The sequence below is a fragment of the Equus caballus genome, chromosome 20 (assembly GCF_041296265.1).
Source record: "Equus caballus isolate H_3958 breed thoroughbred chromosome 20, TB-T2T, whole genome shotgun sequence".
NCBI classification, from domain to species: domain Eukaryota; kingdom Metazoa; phylum Chordata; class Mammalia; order Perissodactyla; family Equidae; genus Equus; species Equus caballus.
Window position 1 is genome coordinate 37,086,283 of NC_091703.1, and position 11,447 is coordinate 37,097,729.

Below are 11,447 nucleotides of genomic sequence, written 5' to 3' on the forward strand. Positions count from 1 at the left end.
GAATCCATGCCACTTCATATTCTTTCCTAATTTAATTACTGATTAAAACAGTGAAGATATATGTGGCCTCAGTTTGTACTCTTTTCTTAGTTTTTAAAAATTAAAAAAAATTAAAAATTAAAAAAATAAAAATTTAAGTAGATTGCCTCCATGAAGATGTTCTGTTTCTTTTTTATTTTCAGCTTATTTCTTTGAGTTCCACATTCATAATTGCTATTTCTATCATGATCTCAATGTGTACTCATTCTCAATGATCTAGGATTTAAAAATAAAATATAATTGTAGCCAAAGTTTACTAAATTTAAATGTATTTTCACCAAAATATGTAAATGTAAATGTAAAAAATCTTAAAATCATTTTAATGTGTCTATCAAACTTATTTTCTTCTAAAATATTCAAAATTATCTATTGAAAAAGGCAAAATATAAATTATAATCAATAAATATTAATATTTTAAATCAAACTAATTTAAATAAAGCTATTTGCTTACTTTAAAAAAATTTTATTGAATAATTTTATAGAAATCAAACTATTCATAATCTAGTATAGTCAATGTTCATCCATTTACCAATATAGAGAATCAATATCCTATGTCACAAAAGTTATGTCTAGACCTACATGCATACAAATTTAACAGTAACAAGACTCATTTAATATTGCAAAATGTTCCTCAACTGTCATTTGCAACTATTGTGAATGCAGCACAACATAAATTGATACCTTAGAACACAAAGAGAAGCAAGACAAACGGACTCTCAACACAAATGGGAAATGATACTTTACCATGCTGTTTGAGGGGTAATATTTGACAGATCCATTAAGTTGTATTTTCTCTTACCCAAGTGCTTCCCCTGCTTAAATCCTCCCTACGCTCCAAAACAGCGTGTGCCTCGGAATCTGACAGAGGCACGTCCTCAGACTTGCACAGGATTCAGTTGTAGTCATCTTTTGTTTCTAGGATACAAGGCAAGAGATTGCAGAAGCATTTCTCTGGGGCCTGAACAGTGTCAATTACGAGAGCAGATGCCCAGGGTTTCGGGTTGTGCTGTGCTAGCACTGAGGGCCGGATCCCAAGTGACGGAGGTGCCCAGGTGTCATTTAATAAATGTGGGTTGTGATAGGTGAGGCCCCCTAAAGTATGTGGGCCAGGGCAGGACCCCGTGGTCCAGATCTGAAGATGGAAGTGTTTGTGGAGGAAGATCATGATTCAGTGTCGAATATGCTGTTTGTGGTGCCCGTGAGACATCCCCGTAGGGATGCCGGGTAGGCAGTCAGACGCACAAGTCTGGAGATCAGAGGAAAGACAAAAACTTGAGAGTAACCAGCTGAGCAACTGAAGCTGCGGGCCAGGTGTGACCCTCTGGAAGGAGAGCGTACCATGAGAAGAGGAGGGGTTCAGGGCTCGCAGGCCTTGATGAGTGGCAATATGGCCAGATAGACCAGGATGAGACAACAGAGGAGCAAGGAGCAGCCAGAGGGAGAGGAGGAAAACCAGGAAGTGCTCAGTCCTGGGAGCCAAAGAAAGACAGTGTTTCAAGAGAGAATTGGTCAACAACGTTGACCATGGGTAGGAATTCAAGTAGGGGAAAATTAGAAAATGGATTTAGTGACATGAAGGTCACTGCAAAAGCAGTTGAGTGGCATGAGAGAGGTGGACACAGCCTGAAAGTGGTGGGAAGTGAGTGGAAGTGAGGGAAGAGAAGGAGAATTTTTTACCAACTTTTTATTATGAAAGTTTCAAACACGCAGAAAAATTGAAACTATAGTACAATTATCATTTGTATATCCACCACTTTACTTAGATTTAATAATGATCGTTTATACACACATACAAATATTTATATATTTATATATATTCATGAACCTTGTGAGAATTTAGGAAGTCACGATGCTTCACTTGAATAATTCAGCATACATCTCCTAAAAATAAAGACTTTCTCCTACGTAACCACATGCCCTGATCACAGCTAAGAAAATAACAAGTGGTCCCTATTATCATCCAACATGCAGAATAAGCTCAAATTCCCCCCGACTAACCCCAACATGACTTTTATATGCTTTTTCAAACCAGGATCCAATCAGGGTAGGAGCACTGTGTGTGTTGTGATGAGTGAGGCTGGATGAGGCGGCTGAGAGTTGCAGGGAGTGTTAGAGGATGAAACGAGATGGAGGAGGGGTTTGGCTTTGGCTTTTTTTTGTTTTGAGAGAGAGAGACTGAAGATTCAGGAGGGAAAAAAAGGGGGTAATTGAGGAAAGGGGATGCAGAACATAGGTAGAGAGACTGGCCTTAGAAGGAGGAGGGCAGCGTCTCTACTCCAGTGGTTCTCAAAGTGGGGTCCCCAGGCCAGCAGCATCAAGCACAGCAGGAAACTAGTTACAAATGAAAATTCTAGCCATCCTCGACCACCACCACCTACTGAATCAGAACATTAAGACACACCCTCCAGGCAATTCTGATGCTCACAAAGTTAGAGAACCACTGCTGTATTCTAACGTGAAAGAACAAGGAGAGGGTAGGTACAGATGAAGTGTGTGCTAACAGGGGGTTGAGGGAGTTTACTTCCGATGGCTTCGGTTTTCTCTGTGACGCAACAGTGAGATCATCAACTGAGAGTGAGGACAGAGAGAGGGGGGAGCCTCATAGGTTCCAGGATCACGGTGTTTAAAGTAGCTGTTGACCAGTGTTGTGGTCGAGTCACTAAGCAATGCTGGGCCCTCCTTAGGGTTGATGACCATAAATGAGGCATGGTAACCATTTCCTGGTTGTATGACTTCCTCCAACACTTCTCAGTTATCAGAGTAAAATCCTGAAGAAAACAGATCATTGGGCTCATCTTGGGTTGAGGTTTTGCCAGATAGGTACCAAGGATGAAAACATAGACGGGGAAGGGAGTTCAGCATACTGTCAAGAGAGTCGATGAAATGAAGGGCCATGCACTTGCAGCTAGATAAGGAGGGGCTGATGGGATGGAAGAAGGGAGGTATCATTGATCTAGGGGTCCCAGGAGACTGAAAAATGGTTATGAGAGGAGTAGACAGACTGATAGATGGAAGGTTAGGAGATGGGAGCTGAGGCAAACTGCTTGAATGAGTGATTCCTGAGGAGGGGCTGCTTCAGATGACAAGGTCCGGGATGTGCCAATGAGAATGGGTGGCTGATTTGGAGTAGAGAAGATCCTGGGAATGAAGCCACCAAGTTGCTGAGAAGCCAGGTGAGGAATGGGTCCTCCATGCAGACAATGAGATGGGAAGAGATAGAGAGCCAGGTGCCAGCATCCCCCGGAGAGAGGTGGAGAGGTCTGGCAGGTGGCAGACGGCAGCAAAGAGAAAGAAAGAGGGCAATTTAGCCCCATGGCTGAGCCTGGGAGGCAGAGCGCTATTTTAAACTAGAAACTGGGGGTCAGAGGAGAAGGAGTTTGGAGGCAGGAATCTGGAGCAAGGAAACACCCTCACCTATAAGAAAATAAACAGCTCTCATTTTAGAAGCCTGCAGAGGAGGTAGGGCCCTCAAGGGAGATTGCAATTTCAGTTAAAGCCAGAGAGTGGAGGGAGCACTCCAAGGAGAAGTAAGGGTATGAGGAGATTTGCAGTTTATTGAAGAGCGTGAGGGTAGTTTAGAGAGGGGGCACATGGAGGGCTGGTCACGGCCAGAAAGTGTAGAGGGAGTCTCATGGAGACAACAATGAAATAGAGTAGGAGGCTGGCAGTTTTCATTTCCACTATTAAATGATAAAAGCAGGGATGCGAGGCAGGCTGGCTTTCATCCAGTTAGTCTCTTGGAAGCCATAAAAAGTGGAGGTTAAGGATGTGGCCTCTAGAGCAGACCTGCCGGGATTCAAATCCCAGCTGTCTCATGCACGAGCTGTCTATGAACTTGGGCAAGGCCTCTGCGCCTCCACTTCCTCTTCTGTAGAGTGCAGAAAACAACAGCAGCTACCTCACAGGGTCGCTGTGATGATTCAGTGACTTAGTGTGTTAAATGTTTAAAACAGAATCTGGGCAATCGCCTCAGATATGCTTGGTGGTGGCTCCCAGGCCTGGTGGAGCAGCCACTCACCTGGATGCTGCCCCTGTGCTGGGTTAGAAAGACAAGTGGCAACCATTTGGATGGGAACGACGAGTTTGATGAGCCGTTGCAAATGCAAGAATTATATGGAGATGCCAGGGACACTCAAGAAGATCCTGGTGGAAAAAATGGATTTTCTCGGGCAGCAGCCATCTGACACCACCTATGAGTGGGATCTGGACAAGAGAACTTGGTTCCTCAAGACCACGGAAGTTTTCATTGCTACATATCAGGCCAACCACGGCTTCTCCAGTGATGCCGTGTCTAGCTCTACTGAGAACATACAAGATGTCAATGCTGGGGATGCAGAGGAGCCTCTGCAAAGAAAAACTCCAAGCTCACTGATCTCAAAAAGAGGGGAGATAAAAGAAAGTTGGAATCAAGACAGAAATACAAATGATACAACTGGCTTGCCTCCAGACATTACCGTGCATGAATTTATACAGCTTATATGCAAGTTTTGCGTTATTATGAGAGATCCTCAGGAGAATTTAAGCTCAAGCTTTACAAAGATAATCAAAGAAATCTTAAAGGAGATGCGTGTTATAGAGGAAATCTGCAGATCTTGCATTAAAGATGAAGATGAAACTAGAGGCTACAAATTACGTGTCAAGGTGACAAAATTTCAACTGAAGGAGGGATAAGATGCCTCAAAAAACAGGTGCAAAGTCTGTGAGGAGAAGCTCTCTGTAACAAAAGCAAGTGGACCGGAGACTTGAGAGGATAGTGGGCTTTCCGGAATGCACTGTGAGTGGGTTATCATCATCAAAAGTATGCTTCATCCTGTGGATTTTGAGGATGAGCCAGTGGTGCTGAACGAGATCAGAGAAGACCTTTGAGTAGAATGTTCCAAGTCCGGACAGATTAGGAAGCTCCTTCTCTTTGATAGGCATGCAGCTGGTGTGGACTCTGTGTCCTTGAGGAATATGGAAGGACACCGATTATCATATCCAAATCCTCGATGGAAGGTGGTCTGGTGGCCATCAAATCATTGCCCAAGCCTGGGATGTGATTACAGATTATCAGGTTGAGGAGACCCCAAGAGAAAGGGAGGAAAGGCTGAGAAGATAAGAGGCTTTCCTCGGTGCCCCCAAGGTCAACAGAGGCTTTTGACATCCAAGTTCCGTCTGTGCTTCAGAAAGAGCCGGACCCTGACTGCCCTTTCACCCTCAACCAGCTGAAAGCTAGTCTCTTCCCTTAAGCCTCCATTCAGGCCGCTCCTCCCAAGTCACAGAGGCTCCTCGGATGCCAAGACCAAAGGACGTTGCTGGACCATTTACTTTAACTCAGGCAAGGAATTGGGGGGAGGAGAGTTCATTTGTAGAAATGTAACAACCTCACATTTTACGATTGGAAATGTGGGGCCCAGGGACCTTGGAATCACTGCCCTTGTTGATCGCTAGCGCATCCTCTCCCAGTTAATCAAAATTTAGTCTAGGTGCTTCTGGGAAGGGGTTTTGCAGATATAATTAAAGTCTCAAATCAGTTTATCTTGAGTCAATCAAAAGGGAAACTTTGTGGGGTGGGTCTGACTCAGTCACACTCAAGGCGTTTAATAGCAGCTGGAGACCAGAAAACACATGTATACACTCTGGGACCTCCTTACTCACCTCAATTCTAGCAGTTCAGACCAGGTGTCAGCTCTCTGCAGGCCCTGGATTAGGCCCCGTGGCTGCAAAGAAAACTCAGGAATAGAAATGGAGACAGTGACTCTTGCCAGTAAAACTATTAGAAGTCTTCAAAAAGTCAAGGAGGAAAAAGAAACTCAGGACCAGAGAAGCTTTCAGTCAAGTTAATTAAACCCTGGATCAACCAGGAAATCCAGAATTTTCTTGAAGGAATCCTTGAATGTGAGGTACATCTGGAGATGAGGAACGGAAAGGACATACATCAAAAGCAATTGCCAAGGGGCTCAAGCCCAGGGCATAAAGGAGAGCTGGCGACAATGCCGAGAGATGCTAAATTTGCAGGACTTACACTAGACTATTAACGAGGCCAACCAGAGGCCAAGGAGCCATCCCCTGCTCTGTCCTTACAGGGAGGCGCTGCATGGGATCTTGGGATACAAACGGGAAGATATCTTCTCTAGTCTCCTCTGTGCAGATGTGAGGACCCCGCCCCGTGACTACTAGCTCCAGGCCTGGCCTATCCCTGTTCCCTTCAAGGAGCTGCTGCCCCTCCCTCTCCTACTTGTCATCTATATTGAGGATCCTTAGGCGCTTGAATGAGAACCCCGCACCCTGAGTGCTCCCTGGTCATCTATGCAGCTGTGTCCTGCAGTTTTCCCAGCAGACCCCATCCCCCAGCAGCAGTGTCAACCTCTCTGACTCTGATCCAGATCCTGAACTTAAAGATAAGTTGAACCCTGATCCTAATTCCATTTGAGAGACAATGGGATATCACAGTTCCTTATACTCATGACTCCTTGCCTTTCCCAAACCCAATGTAATATGTATCCAAAAACATAGGTTAAAATATGTAAAATGGAATTTGACAAAATTAAATGGAAAAGTAGAAAAATCCACATTCATAGCAGAAGACACACCTTCTTCAATAATTGATAGGGGAAAAAAAAAACAAGGAAAAATCAGTAAGGATACAGAACATCTGACGAACACAATTAACAACTTGACCTATCTGATAAATACAGAATATTTCCCCCCACAGCAAAAGAATCCACAATTTTTGTATATCAAATTTTGTTTAACAAAATTACCCCATGCCATGTCACGGAACAAGCTTCAAAAAAAAGTCCAAAGATTGAAACCATTCAGTGTATGTTCTCTGAAAGGTAGGAATCAATAATAACATGATAAGAAAATATTGAACTGCTTAGATATCGAGCAATATACTTCTAAATAATCCTTGGATTAAGGAAGACGTCATGATAGAAATTAGAAAATCTTTTGAGCTGAGTAATGAAAGAAAGAGATAAAACATATCAAAACTTGTTAGATCCAACTAAACGGTGTTTAGAGGGAAATTTATATCATTAAATCCATATGTCAGAAAAGGAGACAGGGCTGAAAACCAATGACCTGAGGTTCATCTTGAGACACTAGGAAATCAAACTCAAACACAGCAAATGGGAGACAGAAGAAAGAGATGACATCAATCAAACAGAAAAAGAAACGTGCAATGAAGAAACTCAACAAAGTGGGGGAATAAAAGCAGTGCCTGGACTGGAGAAAGCTCTCAATATGTGGCAGTTACATTATTGTCACTCCAGAAGAGTGGGCACAGGGCTTAGGCAGAGGGCCGGGACCCTCACCTTGGACTTGGCCGATCCAGCAGCTCTGCAGGTCCCACCCTAAGTGGAGTGAGGTGAGAACTGGGATAGGGAAGTTGAGGAGGAGAAAGGGAAGTCTCAAAAGGCTGTGTGTGTGTGTGTGTGTGCGCGCTCGCGTGTATAAACTGGACCTAGTTAAACTCTCCTGTGTACAGTGGCACACCAAGCAAGGCGGTGGGGGGGCGGTGCTGCACCATGGGGAGGAGTATTTTGTCACTAACATTGTTATAGAATTATTGGTGCATGGTAACAATAAAAGTCAGTTTTAGTATTGTTTTACACTTCTCTACAGACAACACATCCTCTTACTGCCTGCGCCTGGGGCAACCCTCGCTCTGCCGTGCCCGTGGTGAGCGGCACCCTGTGGGGCCCATGTGAGAGGACAGTCCAGCTCCTCTACCAGACTGGGAGCCCCAGGGAACCCATGGCAAGTGAGGATTATTCCGCACATAGTAGCATAGTTTTGTACAAAAGAGGTCTTTCCTAAGCATTTGATGAATGAATAATTGAAGTGAGTAATTATGAAGGAGACGAGAAAATATGGGCAGAAATCCACAAGCAGACGTTTAGTTTAAACATGAAGAAAACTCTCCCAGTTACCACGGTTGTAAAATAATGCAGTTCAGGGAACTACACCATCTTATTGGAGATTACGGGTTCTTAAACTTCTCAGGCTTTGGACACCTTTGGCAGTCTGTGGAAGTCCGTGGAGTGTCAGAATCATTTTCAACCGCATAAAATAAAATACATAGGATTACAAAGGAAAACAATCATATTGAAATGCAGTTATCAAAATTAAAAACAACTGTGTGATCATTAGATCTGGTGGTGGGTCTAGCCACTACCACAACCTCAAAGTTACTGTCATGGTTTGTTGCTTACACTCATCACTGGAGAAAAGGCTGAATCTCAGTTTGAGGTTAGTGAAAATAAAATGTAATTTTTCTCCATCCTCATTCACAGATCCTTTGAGATCCTGGTTAAGAGGCCTGCATTAGGGACAGTGAGGTCTCAGAGCAGAAAGGGAGCCCGTCAGGAGAACACGTTGCTCCCTGCCCACAAGCCTTCTGACCATTGGTCCCTGCTATCTAGATCCTGGAACTGACCTGGCTGCTGTCCTTTCCAAAGCCTGCCTGTTCAGATTTTCCTTTAATTCTGTAAATATCCTTCCAATAATTTGCTCTTCTTAGAGAAGATTTGTTTTTTCTCTGCAGCCAGCAGTTCCTCAGCTCCATGACTGAGGTAAACGTGGGCACAGCGGGTTTAAGCCATGAGCGGCTGTGTGGTGTTGGACTCATTACTTATTCAAGCACGTGGTTCGGGACGAACGCCTCCTCACAGGGCAGGTGTGTGAATGCAATGAGATGAAATATCAGCTCTATGAGATCAGGCACTGTGATTATGCTCTGTTGAACCCACAGTGCCCATCACAGAACACAGAGAAGGGGATCAATAAATACGCCTTGGTTTAATGAATGGGATCTGAAAACACTCTAAAATGCAACAGGAATTGCTGTGTCTAGTATTCCCAGGATGAAGAAAGTTAATTTCTATTCTTCCCTCGAAGTTTTGTCTTGGTCTTGTTTTTCCCTCTTTCTTTGAATCTTTACCCTAAATCTATGTTGGAACTCAACCAGTTTGCCTGCTTCCCCTAATGCCTGATTTCCTGAAAGTAGAAAAGCAATCGTTCTTAAATGGAGGGTGGGTAGGGCCATACTGATAGGGTGGGAAGAAAGGAAGATCTCTCATTTCTTTTGTCCTCAGGGCACAGGTCCACATTCTGAAATGGATGCTGAGGTGGGCACCCCCACATTATGCAGAAACAGAGCTGTTGAACACCAAGTAAATGTTTTCCAGACCCAGTTGAGAAATAACTCAGGGCAAGCCAAAGGCACAGAGGTGGAGAAATAGAGGGAAATGATATTTCTTTAAAAGACAGCAACCCCTGAACAGGGTTGGGGCACTGTTACAACCCATAAGGACATCTCCAAGTCCTTTGTATATGACACTAGGTAAGGACGGGGACCCTCGTACCAGTACAGACACTGGTCTTAGAGATGAGCAAAGGGAAGGAGGACACTGACACAGTTCTATCCCAGGGAGTGATCCCAGATGCTTCTGATAGGCCAGTGTGCTCATCATGAGCAAAAGGAAAGAAGTTTGAGAGGTGGTGATGTTCGCCAGAAGTTACGTTTCAGCCTGGGGATCACAAGGGCCCATCTAGGTCAAAGACTGAATGTCTTTAGACTGAAGGGAAGGTCCCTCACTTGCTTCAGCGTGAAGCAGGCCTGGGAGAGGCCTCGCCGGCCTTCTTGAGCCCACAAGGCGGCAGAGCCTAACGGTTGGAGCGCGCCGAGAACTCCATGTCCTGGTCGATGCTGCCCCCTGGAGGCCGCTGTGGGTATCGCGGCTCCCTTTCACGCTGTTCTGCCTCCTTTTTGTCCCATCCTGAGAGACTGTTTGGTACGAGGGTTCCTAAGGATACCGGCGAGTTCAGTGTCCCCGAAAACTGTGTGCACCTATATAACTTGGATGCCTCGGGGTTCCAGAAGTACGAGCCTGCTCATATTCCAGCAATGCCCCTCGGTGAGGCCTGCAAGAGCCTGCGCTCATTGGTCAAGTCTGAATATTTGGGCTCGGGGATGGATAGGAGAATGGAAGGTCAGAACAGCGAAAACCAAGGTGGCTGCCTGCACAGCCCTTCTCCCATCCGAGCATTAGTGGACTTTCGATGAAGTCTCCTGTCTCGGAGGCAGTCTCCCTCCGAGGTGTCAAGAGACCCTTTCTCCGGGAACCTGCTTTTTGTCAAAGCAGCCTGAGCCTCCCCTGTCCCAAGTCCCAAACCCTGGGCCCTTCTCCTGTCCTTCTCGCGCTGAGGCTGGAATCAGGTCAAATATGCGAACATCTGGATCCAAGACTGAAACCTGGGGCGGGGGGTAGGTGGGTGAGGACCGAGAAGCAGTAAAGGAAGGTGGTGGGACAGGGGATTCCCGGGGCCGGCGCCCGGGGTGAGCTCGCTGGCCCTCGGAGCCCAGCGCACCACCGCCGAGCAGCCCTCAGGGAAAGTCTGGGGCGGAGAGTCAGAGCGGGTAAACCTGCAAGGACGCCGAGAGGAGGGGGAAATTGGTGGTGGCGCAGAGTGAGGTCAGTTAAGGACACTGTCCTGGTTCCGCCCCCGAGATGTCAGGACCAATCAGGAGCCGCTCCCAGTCCCCAACTTCTCCGCGCCCTCCCCTGTCCTTTAGCCTCCGGCGCCAAGACGCCCGAAGCTGCAGCGCCGAAGTTCTGAGATGTGGTTCCCAAAGCCAATCAGAGCGCTGCTCTCGGAGAGGGGGCAGAACCCGAAAAAGGCGGGAGCGAGAGAAGGTGGCTCCAGCCAGCCCTGCCACGCCCCCCCCGCGGCAGCCAATTGGGAGAGCCCGCCGGCCGGCCGCTCCAACTGGGCCCCGGGACGCGAGTCTAGCCGTCCACTCGGCGCGCCTGCGCCCCCGCTGACCAGCCCCTCCCTGGCTCGGGGGCGGGGCCCGAACCCAGAGGACCTGAGCCGCGAGCAGAAACCGCTTGCTTTCCACCTCTGCCGGGACCGGGAGGGAATGGTTAGCCGCAGGGCTGGAGGAAACATCTCTAGATTACCATTTTCCCCTGACTGCCCGCGCCTTCCCCCTTAGGACTTAAAGGCGCCCGCGTGGCTCTCCAGTCTAGAGTCTGAGTTCAAACGAGGTGTACAGGCGGGGGCAGCAGGAAGGCTCCACGTCAAACCCAGAAATGGATGAGCTGGACAACTGCGAGCCTGGCCTGCCGCTGCCCCCACGGTGCGAGTGCTACCGCCACAACCAGAGGAGCCACAACCAGGGGGGGCAATCCGGAGGCAGCTTGAGGGGGCGGGATGCAAGCAGAGCACGAGTCCAGGAACCGAGGTAGCCCTTGGGACAGTGCCGGAGCCACACAGCCATGCTTCCAGCCCTCGATGCATCTGCCATTTTAACCAGGGGCCACCTTCCTCCACCGGGTTGGTCACTTATGAAGTAGTCCCCTCCCTGAAACCAATGCAGCCACTTCATTGTCCTGAAGAGGCTAGAGGTTACTATCCGC

The 11,447-nt window shown here is 47.0% G+C and overlaps 1 pseudogene; it reads left to right on the forward strand.

Annotated features, from left to right (window-relative positions):
• Positions 1–1,256: 1,256 nt before the first annotated feature.
• Positions 1,257–5,179, forward strand: LOC100061478 (17S U2 SnRNP complex component HTATSF1 pseudogene; annotated as a pseudogene).
• The last annotated feature ends 6,268 nt before the right edge of the window (positions 5,180–11,447 follow it).